The sequence below is a fragment of the Catharus ustulatus genome, chromosome 6 (genome assembly GCF_009819885.2).
Source record: "Catharus ustulatus isolate bCatUst1 chromosome 6, bCatUst1.pri.v2, whole genome shotgun sequence".
Classification (NCBI taxonomy): domain Eukaryota; kingdom Metazoa; phylum Chordata; class Aves; order Passeriformes; family Turdidae; genus Catharus; species Catharus ustulatus.
In genome coordinates, this window is record NC_046226.1 from 7,210,881 (window position 1) to 7,232,583 (window position 21,703).

Here is a 21,703-nt window from a genome sequence, read left to right on the forward strand (position 1 = left end):
GGCACTGCATCACCAACATGTGAAAGTCTCTCTCCTCAGAAAGGCTGAGAGTGCTGGGGGATGATTACAAGAGCTCCATTCCTCCAGGACCCTTCAGCTCAGCACAAGCAGCACAGAGTTATTGCAAGAATGAAAGCCTATCTCCCTTTGGCACACCAGCGATTAAACCTGAGCCCATGTAAAGAGTAATAGAACAGGCAGCATGTTGTTATCTAAAGTAGGCAAAATGTGAGCTCACAGCTCATATGCTGAGGTTTGGGGCTTATAACACCGAGGTCTTTGCAGCTTTGTGCTCAGAGTGTTCTCTCATTTGCAAACTCATCTGTGAACACACAGACCAGGGAGTTGTGCAGGCACGAGAGATTAGCTCCTGCATGGATGCAGGTACACAAATTGCACAGCCAGCCTTACAGGGCTCTTCAGCCTGTGCTGCTCCTTGAGTGGAGGGAGAGAGAGGGGCATGGCCATGCCAGGCTGGGTTAGAGAACTGCTGGAAATTGTGGGACTGTGCAAGCAAACACACCAGAACACTCCTGACTAAGATGTGCATCCAGCTGTGAGGATCAAACTGCTCTTACCCCTAACATAAGGGAAAGGGGATGTGGCAAAGCTCTATAAGGGACAGATAGGAATGAAGGGGACTGTGAAAATGAAGCCTCTTTAGGTAAACGAATTTCATCTTCAAAATGTGAGGCTTAACAAGTCAAGCTAGGCAATTAGAGTAATTACCCCTAAATGTTTAATTACATAAATGCATCTGCAAATACACGCCAGGCCTGAGGTTTCCTGCCTGTAGTAAATGCATGAATGTGCCAATCTGTGCATCAAAATAAATCACAGCATTTATGAATGTGAACTGACAGAACTGCATCTGCTGAGCTGGAGGAGGAGTGAAGACATGTAGGAAAATACCTGCAAGCACCAGCATTGTCCCAGTGGACACAGAGCTTGGCAGGGAGGTCAGGATGGGGGAGCAGGGAGCAAGGACAGCAAACCAAACAACTGCCATGTGAGATCTGCTCCAAGCTCTGGGGTGTTCTGCTGAAGACTCCAATTTCTTTTTGCAGCACTTTGCCACCATAAGTCTTTTAGGCACCCTTGAGGCAGGCACAGTGTGGGCGAAGAGAAACCTACACTGGGGTTAGAAATCTGGGGCAAAAGGTAAAAGGGATCTGGGAAGGAAATTCTGGAAATGTGCCCATGTGTAGGGTTGTGAGGAGCAGCATTCCCAGACTGTTTGCACAAACATTACACATAGCTTGGAGTAAATTAGTCAGTTTTCCTGATGAAAGTAAAGAGAAATCCACATGTGAGAAGGCACACAGGCCACCCAGCACATTCATATTGGGCTCTCCATGCTCTTTAAAGCTAACAGGAGGCTAATTTGGGTGATTGGGTGTGGGGGTTGTGCCAGAATGCCTGAAAGCACTGGAATTTATAGGTGGACTCGAGGCTGCACTGCTTTTCTCTGGTTTGGTAAAGATTTCCAGAGGTGCAGCAGCTGAAATCTCGATGGTCTCTCTCCATGAGCATTTCTGACAAGTCAGGACATCCTGCACAGCTGCAGAACCTGCATGCTGTACTGCACACAGGTGCAGCAGGTCCTCTGCTCCCCAGAAAGCCTCAGACACTGGGAGCATGTTCAGTCCAACTGCTTGATACCCTTCCCAAAATTGTGGGGTTCATCAGTCTCGCCCACATGTACACCACAGTCACACAGGAAGCCTCACCCAGTGCTGATAGCCTTAACCAGGACTGTTTCCAGGCAGGGCAGTCTCACCTGTCCCTCATTTCCAAGGCTTAATAAAGACCTTTGAAAGACTTTGGGAAGTCTCTCTGGTTTGCACTGCATTCACTTTGGTGACAGTAAAGAGAAATGTGGAAATCTCATGAGCAGATGCTCTCTGATGAATTTTCTGCAGTAGCTTTTCCTGATATGCCCAGATTCCTGAATCTCCCCTAGTGTAGATCATTCCTTTAAATGCATTTTTTTCATCTATCACCAAAAAATGCAATCAGTAGAAATCAAACAACCATTTACATAATTCAGGCTGCGGGAGAAATGACCCAAAACTTCTTACACCAAGCTGTTACAATCCCACTGTCTGGTTTTTCAAGGAAGTTTCTTTGCTGCCCTTCTACAGTCCAAGTGTTCTGTTATTTAATGAATCAGCTAATTTCAAATTTTTTTTAGAGTGTAAGTTCTGCCTATCTGCAAATTTCACCTGGTACTTCTGCATTGCATCCCTCAGCTTTTAAAAGGTCATGTAGGAGCTTGATCAAATCAATGGTATCACTAATTGTAGAGTCACCATCCCTGGAAGTGTTCAAAAAGTGTGTGGATATGGCACTTGGTGTGTGCTGGGCTTATGGTTGGATTTGATAATCCTGAAGGCCTTTTCCAACCTTGGATTCCATGATTCTAAATTAGATTATATGACTCTAATTTTGTTGTAAAGCACTGCTCAACAAGGATAGCAAGAACACAGGCATGACCTGTACTGTTATAGAGGCTGGGACCAGCTGACCCAGTATGGTCCCCTCCAACCTTAACCATTTTGTGATTCTGTGAACCCATAAGCTACAGATCCCTGATAAAATACTCCAAGCCTTGAGAATGGACAGGTTAAAGGGGTGTGGACCTTGGGAGCTGAACATCAGCCCGTCTCTGTAAAGCCCTGACCACACAGCTCAGAAATGAACCCTTCTGCTTCTGTTGCCTTCTGCTTCTTCTGCACTGAATTGTGCTTTATGGGCACACAGTGGGCACAAAAATAAGTAAAAAAAGAGCACTGCTGCCTCATCACCTCGATTGGAGACTGGAGGAGCTTTCTGAGTCTCAGCAGTGGAGCTCAGACATTGATGTGGGTGTTAACAGGAAAGAGTTGTGGAACAGGGAGGCGCTGGATCAGTAACATTCAGGGTTACTGGGAAGCTGTGGCATGAGCTGGCACAGGTAAGGTGGCAGCAGCTTTGCCACCTCCACACTCACGTTAGCCAGAGCACAGTGTTGTTGTCCACAAGCCCTCAGGTTGGTGCTGGTGTGTCTGGGTGTTTCAAAAGAGAAAGTAAATACAAGATCAAGTGTGGTGGGTCTGTAATACTGATACTGTCTGGCCAAAGAGGCACTGCTGGGAATTGATTTCCATCTCCAGATCTGGCACTGGAGCCTGGAAGAGAATCCTGCCAGGCAGCCAAGTGCAGACGTGATTGCCTGTTCAATACACATCGCTGTTTCCATGCAGTCCACTCCACTGAGCAAACACAGCTCGCTGCTGGCAGGGATCACTGTTTGCTCTCTCCAGCTGCAGCTTTGCTTTGTCTGTGAGTAGCTTTGCCGAGTTTCAATTTAGGGTCCCAATAAAGCTTTAACAAAGCTCCAAACTGCAAAGGCAAACAAAAGAGAGAGAAAAATGTAATGAAATGTAATGAGTAAAATGCTGTTGTATGACCACAATAACTTGGGATGCTGGGAACTGCTCGAGAAGTCAGCTCTTCTCTCTTTGCTTTAACAGAAGCTGCCAGGGTGGAAATTACTTCAGAAAAGCACTCCTGCTTTCCAGTGTTTCATCTGTGGTGTGTGGATGAGAGATTCAGCATCCCTCTGCATCCAAGTCCTGCTATTCCAGCCAAGTCAGGCAGGGAGCCTTGCAGGGTCTGTGAGATTTCTGCAGCAGCTGAAAGGGATACTGTGTGACACAAGACCCTTTATCTGGGGAGCAGCACTATTGCCTATTTAATACACTCGCAGGGCAGAAAATATGAGTTGAGTGTTTACCCTGGGATTTAGGCTGAGCACCAAAGTGATCCTGAACAGTAGAGAGGTGTTCCCTATTAGTGGTAGGTTTTAATGAACAAGTCTAAACTGAGGAAGGCTTTAGCTCTCTGTGTAACCAACCTCATGGTTTAAGGTCCTGATTACATTTTTTTCTTTATCAAAAACAGGTCATGTTTTGTGAATTTAGTTTGCAGCCATAAGAATCCCTTCTTTTTAAGAAATTTGTTCGAGTCAATGAAGATTAGATATTCTCTTCTACACATTGGCTGAGAATATGTCCTGTTTGATTACAGGTCTTATAATTCAAAACTGGAGAAACAAAGTTTTCACATGTTTCTCATTCATGCTCAAAACTGTGGTTTGTGCAATACTGCCTTGCTGCCCCTCTCCTGGGGAAGCCCCTGGAAGCTTCTTCTGTCTCCGTGTTTCCTGTGGGAAAGTTAGCTCTTGGAGGAATTTAACCTTTACAGTCCAAAGGATTTGTCCTGACATGCAACTGTGTTTTCCAAACAGAATGTGTATGGGTAGACCTCACCCACTTTGAGTTTAAAAAGCAAAATACACCTTAAAAGCACAGTTCCCCCAGTTGTTCAGCCTCTCCTTGCTGGCTCTTGCAGTAGCAGGATTTTCTGGTAGCCCATCATGGTTTCTCCCACCTTAATCTCACAGCTGTTTCTAAGCCGTGGGAAGCTTATCATTCCCCCGGATATCTTTGTTCTTATCAATCAGGGCTATGAAACTGGCTATTGCCTTTTCAGGTTTCTAGGGAAACATCTCCTCCTTTAACTTCTCTTCTAATCCAGCTTGTTGGCAAATTGCCTTTGGAAGCAGAGGGAAAGGCACAGACTACAGACATAAAAATTCTGATTTCTCTTGTTTTCACAGGTAATTCCAGATATTATTGTGGAGCAGCAATATCCAGCACATGCCCCTGCTCAGTGTTTATGCAAGCAGGTATATTGATTTCTGTACTGCAAAATAGGTTGCAATACAAAACAGAGTTAAGCTCCACAGCAGGATCCCTTCCTTCTGCTGCTTTAACCCTTCGATTTTAAGGCTGGTTTGGGAAGGTTTGACTTAAAACAGACTGAAAAACGACGGGGCTGATCTCAGTGCCGGGTATCAGAAACTGGGGAGGCACATAACTCATTGATACTGACTTTCAAACTGCTCATTGTTGGTGCCTTTCCAGCCACGGTGGCGATCCCTGCTCCCAAAAATCCCTGCCCAGACTCTGCCCGAGCAGCGCGGACTCCCCGCTAGGTGTCAGCGTCCCTCCTGCAAATCACCGGGGTTAATTAAAGCCTTAATGAGGCTCCCTCATTTAGCCAGGCTTCCAGCACTCCGGGGAGATGCCCCTGCCAGCCTGGACCATCGCTTTCCGGGGGAGATTTGCACCAAAACGCTTTTGGCATCACCGGGAGGATGGGGGCAGCGATGGGAGCGCACCCAGCGCCGGGCACTGCCCTGCGAGCAGTTCACTGCAGCTGTTTCATTGTGTTTATCCTGCGGAAATAGGGCTGGTTAGAATTAAATGTGACCGCAGGTGCTCTGCCAGGTCCAAGGGTGCAGGCAGAGTTCTGGTTCTGACAAGAGCCTGGTCAGCTGGGGCACAAAAATTACTTCTATTTCCAGTTTATTTGGTTATCTGGCTAAGGACAGCTCAAGAAACTCACTGAGTACTGAAAAAAAAAGAAAACTTGTTTTCTTCCTCTTGTCTGGAAAAGGAAGATAGCTGAGGATAAGACCTAGAACTTCTTGAAATTCAGAAAAAAATCCTCCAAATCTAATTACAGGAAAAGCTCCTTTATTTAATGAATCAGTTAGCTTAATTTTTTTAAATAAGTGCAAGTTATGTTTCATTTCCTCTATGCATTTTTTTTGGTAGAGTAAAATCAAATTTTAAAGCAATCGTTTACTCATTTTTAATTGCAACCCAACCTGACCTAAGAGAAAAATAATCATGTTAAAAAAGAAGCATTATTCACCATTTCTAATCGTTTTATTAAAATATAATTAGGAATCTGAATAAATGCATATAAGATACAGACTCACTTGAATAAGTAAAAGCCACAGGTGCCCTCCTGGTTAGTCACAGCTAATTAATTCCAACAGCCTCTAAACTTAATCTTCCTTTAAAAATTGAAATTACTGCAGAGAACCATGGCAAAAAGGAATTTAAAATAGCGGATAGATATTTTAAATTAAGATTTCCTGATTGTTGAACTTTGTCAAATTCATCACTTCAGTCCATCTCTGAAATGTACAGTTAATCACCTCCTCTAAACACAAAGCACAGGAGGTGATTGCCCTTCTGCAGCTACATCTCTGGATTCAGCTTTTTCATTACATTGTAATTACAATGGATCTTTAAAGTTGTCATGAAAATAAAGGATTAGTAGAAACAAAAGTGAAAATTTAATGGCACAAACTAAACATCAGCTATGAGCAACTACAGCTCTGGACACTTACCCCGATCCCATTTTGGTTTTGGACTTGTCTGAAGTGAATAAAGAGCATGGAGCAAAATTATGCAGTGAACTTTGTTATTGAAACAGCATGGAGTAATACTTTGAACTTGAGAGAGATTTACATTTTGGTTTAGTCCATGGTGGTAGTGGAATAGCAGCATTTTTGTGTCCCATAGGGATTTCTTGGGGGCCCATCAGGCACTTGGAGATGAATTGTTTCATTGCCCCACCAAGCACATGCTCTTCCACACCCAGCTTACCTCTCCTTGCACTAGCAAGAGCCGAGTTTTGTCCAGAAACTCGTGTTCTTTTATAGAAATGCAGTCTGCTCGTGCACATCTGCCTGCAGCTTGGTTTGTATCACCTGGAGAGACCTTGAGCTTGCTTTTTGTTGGGGCTGGTGAAACATCTGAAGGCCTGTGCTGGATCTTGCTGTGTAAGGCTGTGCTGGGACAGCTCACTGCACATCTGCAGTTCTGCCTCCTTGCAACTCCTGCTGCAAGGTCACACTGTGGGGGTGGCTTTGGGGAACAGCTCTGTGCCACAAACACCAGCACATCCAGTTCTCTGATCCCTCACTTCCATGCTCCTGGCACAGGCACTCAACCAGCCCAGACTGTGTGGGAACCCAGGACATCCCTCTGGCTTCCCTGGATGGTTCCAGACCCTGACAGGGGCTCAGGAACCTTGGCACAGAGCCCAGAACCCCTGTGCCTTTGATTTCTCTTCCGGGGAAAAACTACCACCCTTACATGAAGAATTACAAGTCACAAAAAATAAGTAGAGTATAAGTTAGATTATTCTAAGGTGAAAAAGTAGGTTTTTAAGATTGTTTATAATAAGGGTCTGGGGTCAAGATGGAGGAATCTGGGCATGTTCTGTCCTTCTTTCTCCTTCTTCCTAGCATCCATCTTTTGGGTGATGTTGGCATTTTTGGATTGGTTTAGAGCAGAACCAGACTGTACAATATAAGTGATAGCTATTGGAAAATAATTGTAAATAATGTTTACGTAGTTTGTAGTATGAAAAGATAATCCCACCCCAGGGGCAGGCAGTGTGCCTGGGGCTGACTAACTGAAAGGACCTGGGTTGGGCAGGGAAAGAACTTTTAGATTAGATAAATAAACACCTCTGGAAACAACAGAAGACATCTCCTGACTCTTTCTCTGGTGTTTGGGCTGGGACACAGAGACTCTCAACATACACAGGTGGCCGGCTCAGGCTCCAGAGACACCACCAACCACAAGACCAAAGCTAATTTTATGTCTTGAAATGAGCTGTTGGTTAGTTCAGGTCCATGAAGGGCAAGGTGGCTGCATGGTCAGTGGGTAGCAGTGCCAGCACCACAGTCCTGCCCAGCCAGAGTGTGATGGGGAGGAGACCAGGCACAGAGCACTCACCTCAGGGGCTGGGGACAGGTGGATGGGCTCAGCTACATCACAAAATCACACTTAAGATTACTCCCTTTGCATTGTATCTAATAGTGACATGTCCACGGGGTGAATTTGTTCAGTAAGCTGATCTAATTGATCTGAAGCATCCCAGAAAGTGCCTCCATGGAAGAGGAGAATGGAATAGAATGTCTCAGTTGGGAGGGACCTACAATGAACATCTCATCCTACTGCCTGACCAAAATTTACAGCATGTTATTAAGGGCATTGTCCAGAGGCCTCTTAGACATTGACAGGCTGAGGGCATCGACAGCCTCTCTAGGAAGCTGTTCCAGTGTTTGACCACACTCACTGTAAAGAAAGGCTTCTTAGCAGCTTTCTGTTGGATGTGCTGGCTGAGCTGACTCACTCTGCTGACCTCTCATCACTAAACCTGGAAGGAGAGGGCACAGCTGAGTCAGCTCAGGATGGGATCACCCTACTGTGACTGCCCCACTTAGATCAGTTCAAACAAAATGCTGGTTCACACTCACCCATGTGGGCAGAGCTGCCAGAGGCTGCAGCCTGTGCCCTGCCTGTTCTCTCCTTCCCTGATCCATCAACTGTGGCTCCTTGTGCTTGTCCAGCCAGCCCACTGAAATCCAACTACTAATTTCACGATTATAAGCCACACTATTTTGACTAAAATTTTGGTCCGAACCCAAAGTGCGGCTTATAATCAGGTGTGGCTTATATATGGACAAAGAATGAAAAGTTGCTGTTTTAGTTTGGAGGACAGGTGTCTGCTGAGAAAGGCAGGAGCTTCTCTTTGAAATGGAGAATGTAAACCCCCTCGCTCCAAATTATTGTAATTTTGAAATCAAGGGGCTTTCAGCAAAGATATGGGATATTTAATTTTCTAGGGAAATTAAAATAGAAATACAGTACTACAAAGAAACAAACTCCAAACCCTGACACAGTCAGAGTACAACCTGACACCCGTCAGGCAGGGTGTTGGCAGCAGTCCCATCCCATGGTGGCTGCATCCTCCTGCAGTGACAGATGTGGCTCAGCTGGAGCAGTGCTCCTGTACAAGGTGCAGTTTCCCTCCGGAGCTCCAGTGGTGATGTGGAGAAATCCGGTTTTCCTCTGGAGTCCAGTGGAGAAAGGGGCTCCCTTAGTGTCCCAAACCTCTGTTTTTATCTTGGTAAGAAATGTTGGGCTCTTCCCCCTGGCTGGAGCAACTCCCAATGGGATGCAGTAATTTTATCAGTCCCACAGTGGGACTCAATGGCCATGAGCAGAAAATGACTGGCTGGAGGAAGGATGGGTTGTGAAAAGATAAAGAACAATGCCCTGCCTGGTTTCAATGGATGGCCCATTAGCAGAATATCTGCCGTTGAGATAAGAATCACTGCCCCCACCCTCAACAGATGGTGATAGAACAGATACCTTTTATCACACTCTGTACTGTAACGTGTGGCTTATAATCAGGTGCGGTTTATAATCGTGAAATTACTGTACACACCTTTTTCCAGACTGCTCTGCAGCTCCATCAGCTCATTTAAGCTGGGATTTATGCTTCCCACAAGTGCCAGTCTGATGCAGAGGAGGTGTGAAGGCCACCTGGCTAGTGGTGGTGGGGAAAAGACAGAAATGCATCTTGAAGCAGCAGCATGGCCCTGCATCAGCCACACTTCCACCTGAGCCCTGGCCCTGACAGGACTTCATTGCTCTTCACACCCACACTTTCCCCCTCTTTGCCCTTGCGCTCATCAGCTCTGCTGGGACTCTTCAGCTCCAGTCTCCCTCCAGATGCTCATCCAGACTATTTTGCTCCCTGCCCACCAAACCCCAAGGGAGCTCAAGGATCAGTTTGACCAACTTAGATCTGAACAGCTCCAACCCCTGCCTGCCTCTGCCTGGAATGAGATCCTGCACAAAGACTCCATTACCTCTCACACCTCCTTCTCACCCTTTTTTCTCCCTTAGCCACAGGAAACTCCTGGATTTTAGGCACTGCAAACCCCAAAAGTAACAACTCCTGGAAGAATTACCATCATCAAAACATTTCTGCTGTGTCTTGGTGATCTCCTTTGACCTTGCTTTTTTAAATGCAAGCAGTACAGTGATACATGATAATGTATTACATTAGGCTATGTATTAGTAGACATTCTCCAGAAATTTAAATTTGGGAAAAGCTTTTAGTTTATTTCTGCAGAATAAAGGCCAGGGATTCACTGCATGGCAGCGGGGAGATGTCCAGGAGCTTCCTCTGGTGCCCAAAGCTGGCAGGGGCAGCTCAGCCTCCTGCTGCACCCAAAGACCCTGTCTCTAGTGCACATCTCAGTGAGATCTGGGACTTGCACAGAACAAGCCCATATCAGGAGCAATTTAGGAGTGATAATGAAAGGAGAAGCCCTGATTGGCAGAGGGAACAAGGGGCTATTTCTGCTCTCTGAGGCTGAGCCCAAAAGCAGCTGTAGAAGGTGTGACCAAGCCAGGCTCGTCTCCAGCCCTAATGCTGGGTGAGTTCACCCTAACACGGGGTGCAGCATCCCCAGGATGGGGATGGAGGATTGCAAGATTGTGGGGAGGTGTGGGGAGACCAGGAGGTTGTGGGGTCCCACCTGTAGGGCCCTGCAGAGTCTGGGGGGTGAAATGACAGCAATGCTGCACCAATCCTGGTGATTTAACCCCAGCTCTGTGCTGGCAGGGACTCTTCCTGTGGTCACTTCCTTCCCTTTCTTTGAGATGGGAGGGTGACTGCTGATATTTGGGCTACACACAAAATGACATGAGGGTTTCTTTTTCTCTCCTGCAAATTTAAGCAAGGTGTTGCTCTGTGGCCAGAGGATGAACAAGCAAACCCGTGACTCGCACTTGGCTGGTGCCTGCCTGCACCATTGGAATGGGATTGTTGGAACACGTGCTCCTGTGAAGCAGAAGATCCCCCAGCGCCTGACACCAGGGCCTTGGTGGCCAAAAATAGCTGGGTCTGTCACAGGGAGGATGATACCCCTGGGAGGGTGAGGCCACACTGCAAGGGACAGTATTCACACAGGCAGAAACTCAAGTGGCTCATTTAGCATGCATTTCCCTGGGTTTCAGGAAAACTGCTTGTAAATAAATATCAAATTGTTTGCTTAGGAGAAGAGGACTTGGCTAAAAACCTGCAGTGTCCTCACGGTGGGATAAGGGAGAGGATGTGCCCACTAACACTCTTTTAAAATAGACCAGTGTGTCAATGACAGAGCAATTTACAGACTCCAGGCAATGCAGGACTGCAAACGTCTCTCAAAATATGGGATCTGTCCCCGCACAAATTATAACAGACGACAGTTTACTAAATATATCTGCAGTGCCAAAACAAACAGCACCACATTCCAAAGCACGAGGTCACTGCAGGCTGACTTCACAGCCACTTTTCCTTCTGATCTGCAAGAGACTCTGACCAGGAGGACCGGAAGATGAAGAAAAGTTTGAGTGTGTGTGTGTGAGGGTTTGCCAGGGAGATGGATTTCCATTTTGGCAAATGCCATCACTTGTGCCTTCAAGGGTCAGTGTAGTATCTCATTATAGTCCCTTCCTATCCCCTGTGACCAAAATAGTCACAGTCACCCACAAATCCTTACACAACAGCAACTTGACACAGACAAGGACTGAATGCATGAGACTCTCCAGCTAGAGATAAATTGGATAAATGTTGAAGGTAATGAAAAATTAATTGTATCTCCTGCCCTGAAGAACATTTTAAATATCATCTGCTTTTCAGGCTTGTGCATAAACAGCATAATTCTGCATCTTTAATTGAAATATGTATTCAGCTTGGCTGTTTTCCTCCTAACAGCTCAGTGGAGTTATTCTGTTAGTGATCATTACAATTATTTAGTGGTACTGAGATCTTGCTAAGAGGTCTGAGCCATCCTCTGAGACTATAGAAACCTGAAACCAAAATATATGCCCAGCCCAAGAACTGAAATTCAATAATACATTTTGTAGTAAAGAAAACCCTTTTGAATGAAAATATCAGCCTAAGGGAGTGAGGATCCCACAACAAACCGAAATTTTTTAGAAACCATAAATATTCCCCGATTCCCTCAGTCCTCCTTGCAAATCTCAGCCAACTGAGTGAAGAAATAATAATTTTGTGGGATTCCTACATGTCCCCTGCATAAGTCTCATCCCAAGTGGGAGCAGTACATGGAGTAGGGAAAAGTTCAGGCGGGCTGGTGTTCGCCTGAGCTTTAATCCCCTTGCAAACAAAATCCTGAACTTGAATGCATGGAAAATTGCTGTTGATAATCTTATTTTGATGAAAAAAATTATGTACTTCAAAATTATGTACTTCATCTGGCAAGGTACAGGCCTTTAGCTCCTGACTTAGAAAAACTCTTATCTGCATTTGCACTTTGCTGGCTGGTAAAGTTTCTGGAATTACATTTTTTCCTTTAAAATTCTGAAGACACAATAGCAGCCTGAATTCCCCTTTCCTGTGTTATGTATCACTGCACAGTGGCAGCAGGGCTGGAGACATTTCATAGGCCATAAAACCAGAATGGGCTTAATCCTCTTCTCACAGTAGATTTACATTTGTGTGACTGTTAGTAAAGTTGGCAGTAAAGATGTTGACAGAGCTGAGGGCTGGCTGGGGCCCAAGGGCACTGATTTTTAAAGGTGGTAACTGGGATTACTAAATCCTGCTTCCAAAGAAGCCTTAGCCCCACTTCCTACCCTTGAGAGCTTTTTTGTTCTCCACTGAATCATGGTCAGAAATGGGCTGTAGCCACCCAAGATATGTCAGGCTTGCAGGGGAAGCAGAGGCAAAGCAAATTGCTGCTGCCTGAGCTTTGCCCTGACTATGGAGGGGGGAGAAGGGTGCCTCATCCAATATTTCCACGTCCTGATGTGGTTTGTGCAGTCCTCAGGTGTGTCCTAGAACTGTCAATACCTGTCAAACCACAGAGAAAGTTTTTTTCTCTTCGTTTCCTTTCCATTCCTGGAGGTGGTGAGAAAAGGAAAGGCTGTCAAGGGATTAAAGCACTGCTCAAAGTGAAACTACTGCAGGTCTTGTCTGAGCCCCAGTGAAAGTGCTTTGGGGTGAGAGGAGGCCAGCAAGAGGAAAATACCCAAGCCCTTGCTTGCCTTCTGCTGCTCAGTTTTGTTTGCAAGCACCTGAGCTTGCAGCTGCTGTTGGAGCTATTTTACAAAGAAGGGCTTGTCCAGCTGCTGTTATTTCCTCATCCATCCTCCAGGCTCTGAATCCAGACCTGGCATTTGACCACTACGCTGTGTTTCTCAAGCTTCTGCTATGGTCAGCTGAGTAGTGTTTCTTGGCTGGTTTCTCTCACACAGTTTCTGAGAAATACAGCCAAACAGAGATGCCAGGCTGCTGGGAAGATACAGAGTGTGTGGGAGGCACCAGCCAGCCTTGGAGCACGAGGGCAAAGCTGACAAGATTGGCATGGTCTTGATTGCAGGCTCATTACAGTGCTCTTGTAAACACAAGGGCTGCAGCTGTGAGACTCCAAGGATAGAAGGGGTATTATTCTTTGTTACATCGACAAATGTAAATTTAAAAAGTGGATAAACGTTTGGGTTTAAGATAAGGGGATTCTGAATCCAAAACCTCTCCTGAATTTACTGATAAGGTTGGGTCAAGGTCTTATGGGCTCCTAAAGATCTGTAAAACCTTGACCTGATCTTATCAGGAGTCCAACAGACTCCTAAAACACAGCCTGCTAAGCTCACTAAGCCAATTGGGAATGCGAGGTTTCAAGTGGGATCCACTAAGGCACTTCAGCACCTGAAGCAGGACTTAGGTCAGAGATAAATACCCTCAGTAAATATCTGTCACCCAAAAAAAACCCCACTAAGATGGAACTGAGAGTTAGGGATGACCACCCCTGAATGTTAATTTTCAGGGTGAAACCTGAAGTTACATTTCTCCGTGTAACAAATCCTCCTCACCTGTAACTGAGAAGCTGGTGCAGTTTGGGAAAAGAGAGTGGAAACCTTTACTCTCACACAATGCCTATGTTATAAATGAGCAAAATGAGCCCTGCACAGTTCAGATGGCAGGTGCCTGTCCTCAGGAGACCAGCCTGGGATGTGTCATTGTATGAGCAGAATCCTCTGAAAAGTTTTGGAGTTGACACCAGCAGTGTTTACTTTAAGACAGTAAACATCTCCCAAATGCAATCCTGTATAGAAAGATGTAAGTGCATGGTCCTGGCTCCTGGATGCTGCTACAAGGTTCAGGTACTAATCCCTAAGTGTAGGAATTTTCAGTTCATCCTGTTTTAGCCACAGGAACCATAATCCACAGGCAAAATCAAGGGGAAAAGGGAACTGAAGAAAAGGTGAGGATTTCTTCCTTGAGAAGTGTAGATTTGCTAATTATGGACCTATTCCAGATTTCCTACAGATTTGTTGCGACTTCAGTGTTATTAACCTATTTGTCTCTTTTGGAACCGTGCTCCTCTGTCCTAAAATTAGCTGGTGACCTAACAGAGCATTTAGACATGGTCACCTTTAACCACCCAAGTGTTTCCACTGACTTCAGCAGAAACACCCGGGTGTTGGAGGCGATCTGCTGGAGCCGTCTTACGTGCCAGGGACAGTGTCATACACAGAGCTTAGATTAAAGGGGAGGGGAACAGGGAGCATTTCTAACATGATTACTGTCAGATTTCCTTTTATGCTTTCCAGAGGAAAATAGTATGCAAATGTTGCACGTGCCTGCATGGATTCAACCTTCCTCTCCTCTTTTTGATCTCTCTGACAAACAAGCTGGCTGGGATTGCTGAAGGGAAACTCTCCCCAAGGTGTTGGGCCATGGGCATTTTTTGAGGAGCACAGTGGGTTTAGGCAGACCCCTGATCACCTGCTTCTGGCTACACTTTCCCCCTCCAGCACTCTTCCTCCAGTTGCACCTCAGTGGAGACGAGGTGAATTGTGTCTGGGAACTGAGCCAGGGTAAAAATAACTGAGGAGGGGAGGGTGCTGCTGTTTTAAAGCAGTTTCCTGGTCTGTTTGACAACACAACAGCACAAAGAGCTGCACCAGCACAACAGAGGAAGCATAACCTGACTGGTCCATCAAATCATTGCCGCCAAAAATGATGCCTCAAAACTGCATCCGTATTTCCTTGGTGTTGCTACACCAGCAGGGTGGAAGGTCCTTTGGGAAGTCTAAAGGTGAGTTTCTACTCTCACCCCTTCTTCCCCTTTCCCAATTCCCTCTCCTGAAGGGATGAGGTGAGCAGAGAGCAGCTGGGCACAGAGGCTGATGTTTCTGGCACAGTGCTGATCCCTTGTTTTCTTGCTTAGTGTCCTGTTCCCAACCCCAGCTTCTGCTGAGCATTCCTGTCCCTGTGCTGGATCCTGCTGCCCCCTCCGTTGTGCTGACATAACTCTCTGTGTGTCCACAGCACAATCAAACCCTGGGAGCAATCCAGATCAAAACAAAGTATTCTTCTTCAGGGCTAACTTTCATCTGGTTCCCAGCCCCAGCACACACACTGTGCCAGCACAGCACAGGAGCTGCACCCAGGGGAAAGAGGAGGGTCACTAAGCCAAAGGTTGGTCCTGGCAGACTGCAGAGCAAACATAACTCGGAGTATCCAAACAAAATTAGTTTACACAGCCATGACAATCATTTAGAGTTAACACTTTATCCAGATTGGGGCTGGGACTTGGGGACATTTGATATCCCTCCAGTGCTGGAATCTAGACATGCAAATTCTGTGTTATGGAAGGAATGTCCTACCATGAAGCTCATGCTGTTGATCCCTGTGGGACCTGTGGACCAATCTTCCAATTATGATTGGATAAGACTTCTGAGATCATCGAGTCTGACTGTTAACACAGCACCAGAACATTCACCACTAAACCATGTCCCCAGGTGCCACATCCACATGCCTTTTGAACATCTCCAGGGATGGAGATTCCACCACTTCACTGGGCATCCTGTTCCAATGTCTCACAACCCTTCAGCACAGAAATTTTCCCTAATACACGATATAAACTTCCCCTGGTGCAACTCAAAGTGGTTTCCTCTTGTCCTGTCACTCATTCCCTGGGAGCAGAGCCTGATCCCCACCTGCCTCCACCCTCCAGTCAGGGAGTTGTAGAGACTGACAAGGTGTCCTGAGTCTCCTTTTCTCCAGGCTAAATATTCCCTTAGCTGCTCCTCATCAGACTTGTGCTCCAGACCCTTCCCCAGCTCTGTTGCCCTCCTCTGGACACGCTCCAGCCCCTCACTGTCTTTCATGTAGTGAGGGGCCAAAACTGAACCCAGGATCTGAGGTGTGCCCAGCACAGGGGGACAATCACTACCTGGATGCCTTGTACAAGAAACATTCAGCTCCGTGACTTTGCCATTCTGGTTGATGTGGGAAGGTGGTGAGGTGGCAAGAATCACTGCTGAACTGATCAGACCCTCTTTCAGGAGGGAATTTCATGGGAATAGTGAGGGTTCCTCATCCCCACTGCAGTTAAATTCATCTCTGCCTGATAGTGCTTCTCTGTAGGGCTTTTCCCCAGTGCTCTGTGCATCCATCCAGGCAGCTCATTTTGGACAGCCACAGACAGCAGGCAAGAGCTCTGCTCACACAGCTTCCAGATCTCTGCTCACACAGCTTCCAGATCTTCACCTTCCACAAAGCCTGATCTGGGTCAGCCACTTGCCATCCTTGCTGGCAGCACCCATATACCTGTCAAAGCACTTACAGTCTGAGCACAGGGCCTCAGCAGCTCCTAGCTGGAAGGTTGTGTGGAAAAAGAGATGAAAGCTTATTTTCAGAGTGTCAGTCTAAGTAATCGACAGCCTGAAAATCTGGATACAAAGTAGGCATATATGACTTAATTCTACCTTTGTGTCTGGCACCTTTTTTATGGAATTACAATTTAATTGCTCATGCTAAGCCTGTCCAACAATACCATTTAGTGTTAGCAACACTTAGTGTCACATCTTCAAAGTGCTTTACAAGTGAGTTGTGAAATGTGTAATTTGAGTGAAAACAAGCACCTTGGGCTGGGAGCTGTGCTGTGTTTGACACAGCCTGGCATGCCTGCAGAGCTGTGTATGCTGGGATAAGGAGCCCTGTGATTCATGGCAGGGCAAGGTCAGTGAGAGGAACATGGAGAGATAATGTGGGATGGTGTTCTCCAAGGCACAAAAGATCAGGGCTCCATGAGATTACTTCTGGTGATTTTCACAGCACGTGCAAGAGCCTCAAGTGATCAACAAGGGACTTGAAATAAGTAACAGAGCTAGGTTTTGATATTGCATCTTTTTCTCTCCTTCCTCTAGTACAAGACTGAAAACTGGCAGTCAAAAGTCATAAATCAGTCAGAAATGTTTGTTTCACTCCGAGGATATGCATTACAGTAGCCATAACACAGGAATTAGGAAATCACAGCATAGTCCGAAGGCCTTTGCCTTCAGCTGTGTCCATGGAGCACCAGACAGCTGTGTCACTATACAAACACTAATTAATCCTCAATAAAACAAGTAAAAAAATACACAAAGAACCATCACAGGTTGGTTTGTTGCCAGGATGGCAACAAAGCATGAATTGAACCAGGTGTTTGCCAAGGCAGGGCAGTCAAGTTGTAGCCAGCTTTGATTGTTGCTTCTGCAAGTCACTGTGTTCTCAGGCTCCAGCTGAAATGACACTGAAAAAGGTGCAGGATTCACTTTTGCCTGGAAAAGAAAAATGTCCTTGCAGAAGATCAGAGCTCCAAATATTGCAGAATTTCTGTGGGTATAAAGAGAAGCTTGAGTAAGCAGGTATATTTGGTTTTGTAGCCTTCAAATATAGGTCCTCACTCGCTTCCTTCTTCTAGGTGGTTGATGTTTTACCAGCACAGATTGAGGAGAAGCCCAGTGTATTGACACTGGCAAGAAATGGCTTTTGGAAGGTTACATTTCCTTCGAACAGCTGGCTGACCTCTGGGTGTGTAAAGCAAAGCTCAATCCCAATATTTGTGTCTTCTCACTTTGTGAAGTCTACAGCCAAAAGATATCCAGTATGAAATTGGACAAATCTAAGGAATTCCTTACTTTTCCTCCTCCAAAAACCCTCCTGTGAGTTCTAAAAAAAGACCTCCAACTTATGTTTACACGACTGACCCGCATCTGCATTCCAGAGTTCTGGCTGGGCATGGCCAGATGATGCTGTCCCTAAACTTGAGCAAAGTCTGAATCTGGAAGAGAGGGGAAGATGGGAGGGGTGAGGGGAGCTCAGCCTGGGGAGGCTGTGCAGAAACCGGAGAGCTCTCCAATGATCTTCTAAATTTGATTTGGGGTTTGTGCGCTGCACATCCGTGACTAAGTATTGTACTTTTGTGTATCACCTGTAACCCCAAGCGCTCCCAGACCAGAAAGCGGTTCCTACAACACTCAGGCTCTTTTACTTCCAGCACAAGTCCTCACTCCAAAGCACATGGACACAGCCCGCCTGTGGCCCTGCCCGGCTGCTGGCGAGGGGCGGGATGAACAGCGCCGGGAGCGAAAACACCGGGAAGCCCGCACGGCAAAGCCCAGGCTGGTGAGGACGGGCGGGAGGGACCGGGAGCCGTCCCCTGCTGTGCCGGGGTGTCCCGCGGGCTGGGGGCGGCCCGGGGGGAGGCGGGGCCGGGCCGGGCTGCGGGGGCCGCGGCCGCACCGCCCTCCGGCCCGGGCGGGGAGCGCGCTCGTTCGCTGGCAGCGGCCGGGGCGGGGAGCGGCCGGTCCGTCCTTCCTCCTCCTCCTCCTCCTCCTCCTCCCTCCCTCCCTCACCACCGCCACCCGCGCCCGCCGCCGATGCCGGGACTGCGCCCGCGGTGAGTCTGCCCCGCCGGGACCCGCCCGCGGGAAGTTGCGGCGCGGCCCGCCCGCGCCTTTGTGCGGGAGCGGCGGCGCTGCCCGCCCGCCCCGGCCCCGGCCCCTGACCCTGCCCCGGCCGCCGGTGCCGCCGCCCCGCTCCGCTGCCCGCGCCCTCCGCCGCGCCGGTACCTGCCGCTCTTTGTTCCCCGCCGCCGCCGCCGCCTTTGTTCCCTCGGTGCCGGCTGCACCTTCGGCACCGCCCGCGCCCCCCGCGGGACATCGCTGCGCGGGGGGCGCGGATGGAGAGACCGCGCTGCCGGCGCGCGTCCCCCCCTCTCGCAGCGCTGCGAAAGCCGGGGAAAGGGGGAAAGCACCGCGGCAGGGCAGAGTTGGCCGGGCTGCGCGGGGGGAGCTCGGCCGGCGGCGGGAGCGGGCTGGGAGCGAGCTTGGAGCGAGCCTGGAGCAGCTCCCGCCCCCGCGCTCCTGCCCTGCCCTCCCGAGCGGGGGCCGCGCTGCCGGCGGAGCTCCGGCCGGAGCCGGCCCATCCCGGTGCGGGGCAGCGCGCAGGGGGTGCGGGCAGGTGACCGGCGCTTCCCCGGGGAGCGTGGGTACCGCTGGGAGCGTCAGTATCTCTTGGTCGGTCTGTCTGGAAACTGACGGTGCAAACTTAGTCAGGCAAAGTTCTCGGGATAAGGGACCGACTGCTTTTCTGGGAGGGCCGCAGGAGGCACCGGCATCCCCCCTACGCTGTTCTGCTGCTGCCCGGGGTGCAGCGCTGCCCGCTCCGGACTCTCGCTCTGTGCTCCCCGCTGCACATGGGCTCCTCTCTCTTTCCCGCCTCGCTGCCATCCTCCCTCCTGCCTTCCCTCCCTCCCATCGTTCCAGGGCTCCTGGCAGCCGCCTGCTTCCTCTCGGAGCAGTTGTTACGGATCTGTGTTATTCCAGCCCGTGGGATGCCTGTCTGTAACTGTGCTGACTTAGCGTCAGGTGTTGTGTGTGTGTTTGTGGATTTACGGGAAGGCTCCTTGTCCTTTCACTTCCAGAACTAAACCTGGACTCAAAAACAGAATCATTCTCTCTCCTGAGAGCTGCTGGAGGCATCAGGAAATAGAGCAGGTGCACCCTCCTCAAGTTACTCAGAATCTACAGAGAAAACTTCGAGCAAGTTTTAGAGTTCCTCGCAGCCTTTGTCATGTCTGTGACTGTGTGCTCCTCATGCCTCTGCTTTCCTCTTTCCCTGTGTCCCACCTGTCCTCTCCCCTCTTTCTGTCGTTCTGAGTTTTGCTCCCTCTCAGCTCGCAGGGTGATCGGTCCTTGCAGGACAGACAGACAGACAAAGACGTAAGTGCCACGTGCGGGTCCTGGCTCGTTATTGTCACTGTTGGCCAAGAGAGCAGAGCCGTAGCTTGGCGGGCACGTCTGTTTACATCTCTGTGTGAAATGCAATTCCTGCAGAAGGATCGTGCGTGGCTGCTGGCGCTTGGCTAGCTGTGTCATGGTCTTCAGCCACTTCTGGGGTGGCTTTGTCGCTCTGAGAAGGAGCACAGTGGCAGCTATTAACTCTGCTCACCATAACAGCATCCACACACACAGCCACCTCACTGAAATCAGGGCAGCCTAAATAATTGATTTCCGAGGCAGAAGGCAGCATGTCTCGTAGCAAGAGAGGATGGGGTGGTGTGGAGCGAGCAGGAGGTGGCAGTGGGGATGAGTGGGAGAGGATGGGTGGTGACATTGGGATTTGGAGGTGAAACACCAGCAGTGACCACAGTAATGTGTCACCCTGTACTGATGTGTGCAGTGGCAATGTTTGGGCTCCCCTCATGTGAAATGCTGTACAAACACCTATTCAGAAGTGCATAAATTAATGTTCATTCTTGCCTTCTTCCTAATGAATGGTAATGAATGATAATTACCTTTTCACCTGAATTTTCTATAGAAACATGGGTTAAAGTTCCTTTATTTAAACAATTCCTTACATGTGCTCTCAGAAAACTCTATTTTAAAGTGCTGCTGATATCATACAGTGCTAAGATTTTGGTGGTTTAAGAGGGGCAAAGGAACTGTACATTGATGTGCCTTGGAGGTTCCTTCCAACTCAGGATGTTATGATTCTGGATATCCTAAGATATCTCCTATTACATCTGACTAAAAGTTCAGTAAAGTAACTGAAAATTTTGTTGATATCAGTAGCACTTGACCAGTCCTGTAGTGTGCCAGCTATTTTTTATTTATTAGTCAGGCAAAGATTTTAAGCAGGGACACAAGGAAGTAATTCAAGGAACGGCATGCGTTGCTGGCTAATGATCTAATAGCTTAAAAATGCTTTATCTCCCTAGCTGCTAATTTTGAGTTTTATGGTGAAAGAGAAACTAAGAAAAAAAACCCAACCAGTTACTGTTTGTTCCTTTGCAGTTTTTATCTGTGTCTTTTATGTTACTCCTTGTGATATGCTTTTGGGAAAGGTTGCTCCATGCTTTGGGAGCAAATTGCATTTTCTCAGGGGAAAAATGGGCCACAGTTTAGCCCATTTATTGAGTTCATTATACATGTTGTAAAAATCCCTTTCCTAGTAATTATTCCATAAACAGTGAGTTCAGCTCTGCTCAGTTTCCTCAACATCTGAAGATAGAAAGAAACTAAAGAAAAAGTCCCAAAGCGGGTATGAAGAAGCCCAGCTTGTGAGATCAGGTATAAAGAGCCTCATTCATTTGGGTTTATCTGTAGTACAGGGATATGCCCTTACTCCATGAATCATCTCCTGACATCTGTTTGCAGCGCTGTTTTCTTAGCAACTGCAGCTCTGTTTTAGATCTGGGCTCTCAATGGCTGGGTTTGTGCCGAAAGATGCGAGGAGACAATCCAAGCTCTTCCTAGTGAAGCTGTGCCTTTCAGCCCATTTAGCCAATTTATTTTCTTCCCTGAGGCACAATAAATACCGGTTTTAAAAGTCTACCAGCTGAGATGCTTTTTCTGTGCCGGTGCAGAGATGCTTATCTGTTGCTTACCACAACTGAAGTGTTTCCCCAGCAGGACCTGGCGGCGTGGGAGAGGATGGCCATGGGCTGTGGCCTGTTGAAGGGATGAGCTGTGTGTGCACCACGCTTGCTCTGCCTTTCCTGCAGGTTTATTTTTGAGCTGTCGTGGTACTTGTAGATGTGGGAGAGGACGTGGTCTTGAAGGAATGCTCCCAGTGATGGCAAGGACCCACTCCCAGCAACGTGCCTGTTTGAACAAGTAGTTGGATTAGGCAGTGGGATTATATGCAATGT

General features: G+C 47.8%; 1 protein-coding gene across 1 annotated transcript in view; it reads left to right on the forward strand.

Moving 5' to 3' along the window:
- The first annotated feature begins 18,397 nt into the window (after nucleotides 1-18,397).
- The window catches only part of SYNE2 (spectrin repeat containing nuclear envelope protein 2), a 171,882-nt gene continuing 168,576 nt past the window's right edge, over nucleotides 18,398-21,703 (forward strand). Inside the window, exon 1 of the mRNA XM_033062212.1 lies at nucleotides 18,398-18,448. The gene's annotated coding sequence lies outside the window, so the exon portion shown is untranslated. The remainder of the gene's footprint in view (nucleotides 18,449-21,703) is intronic.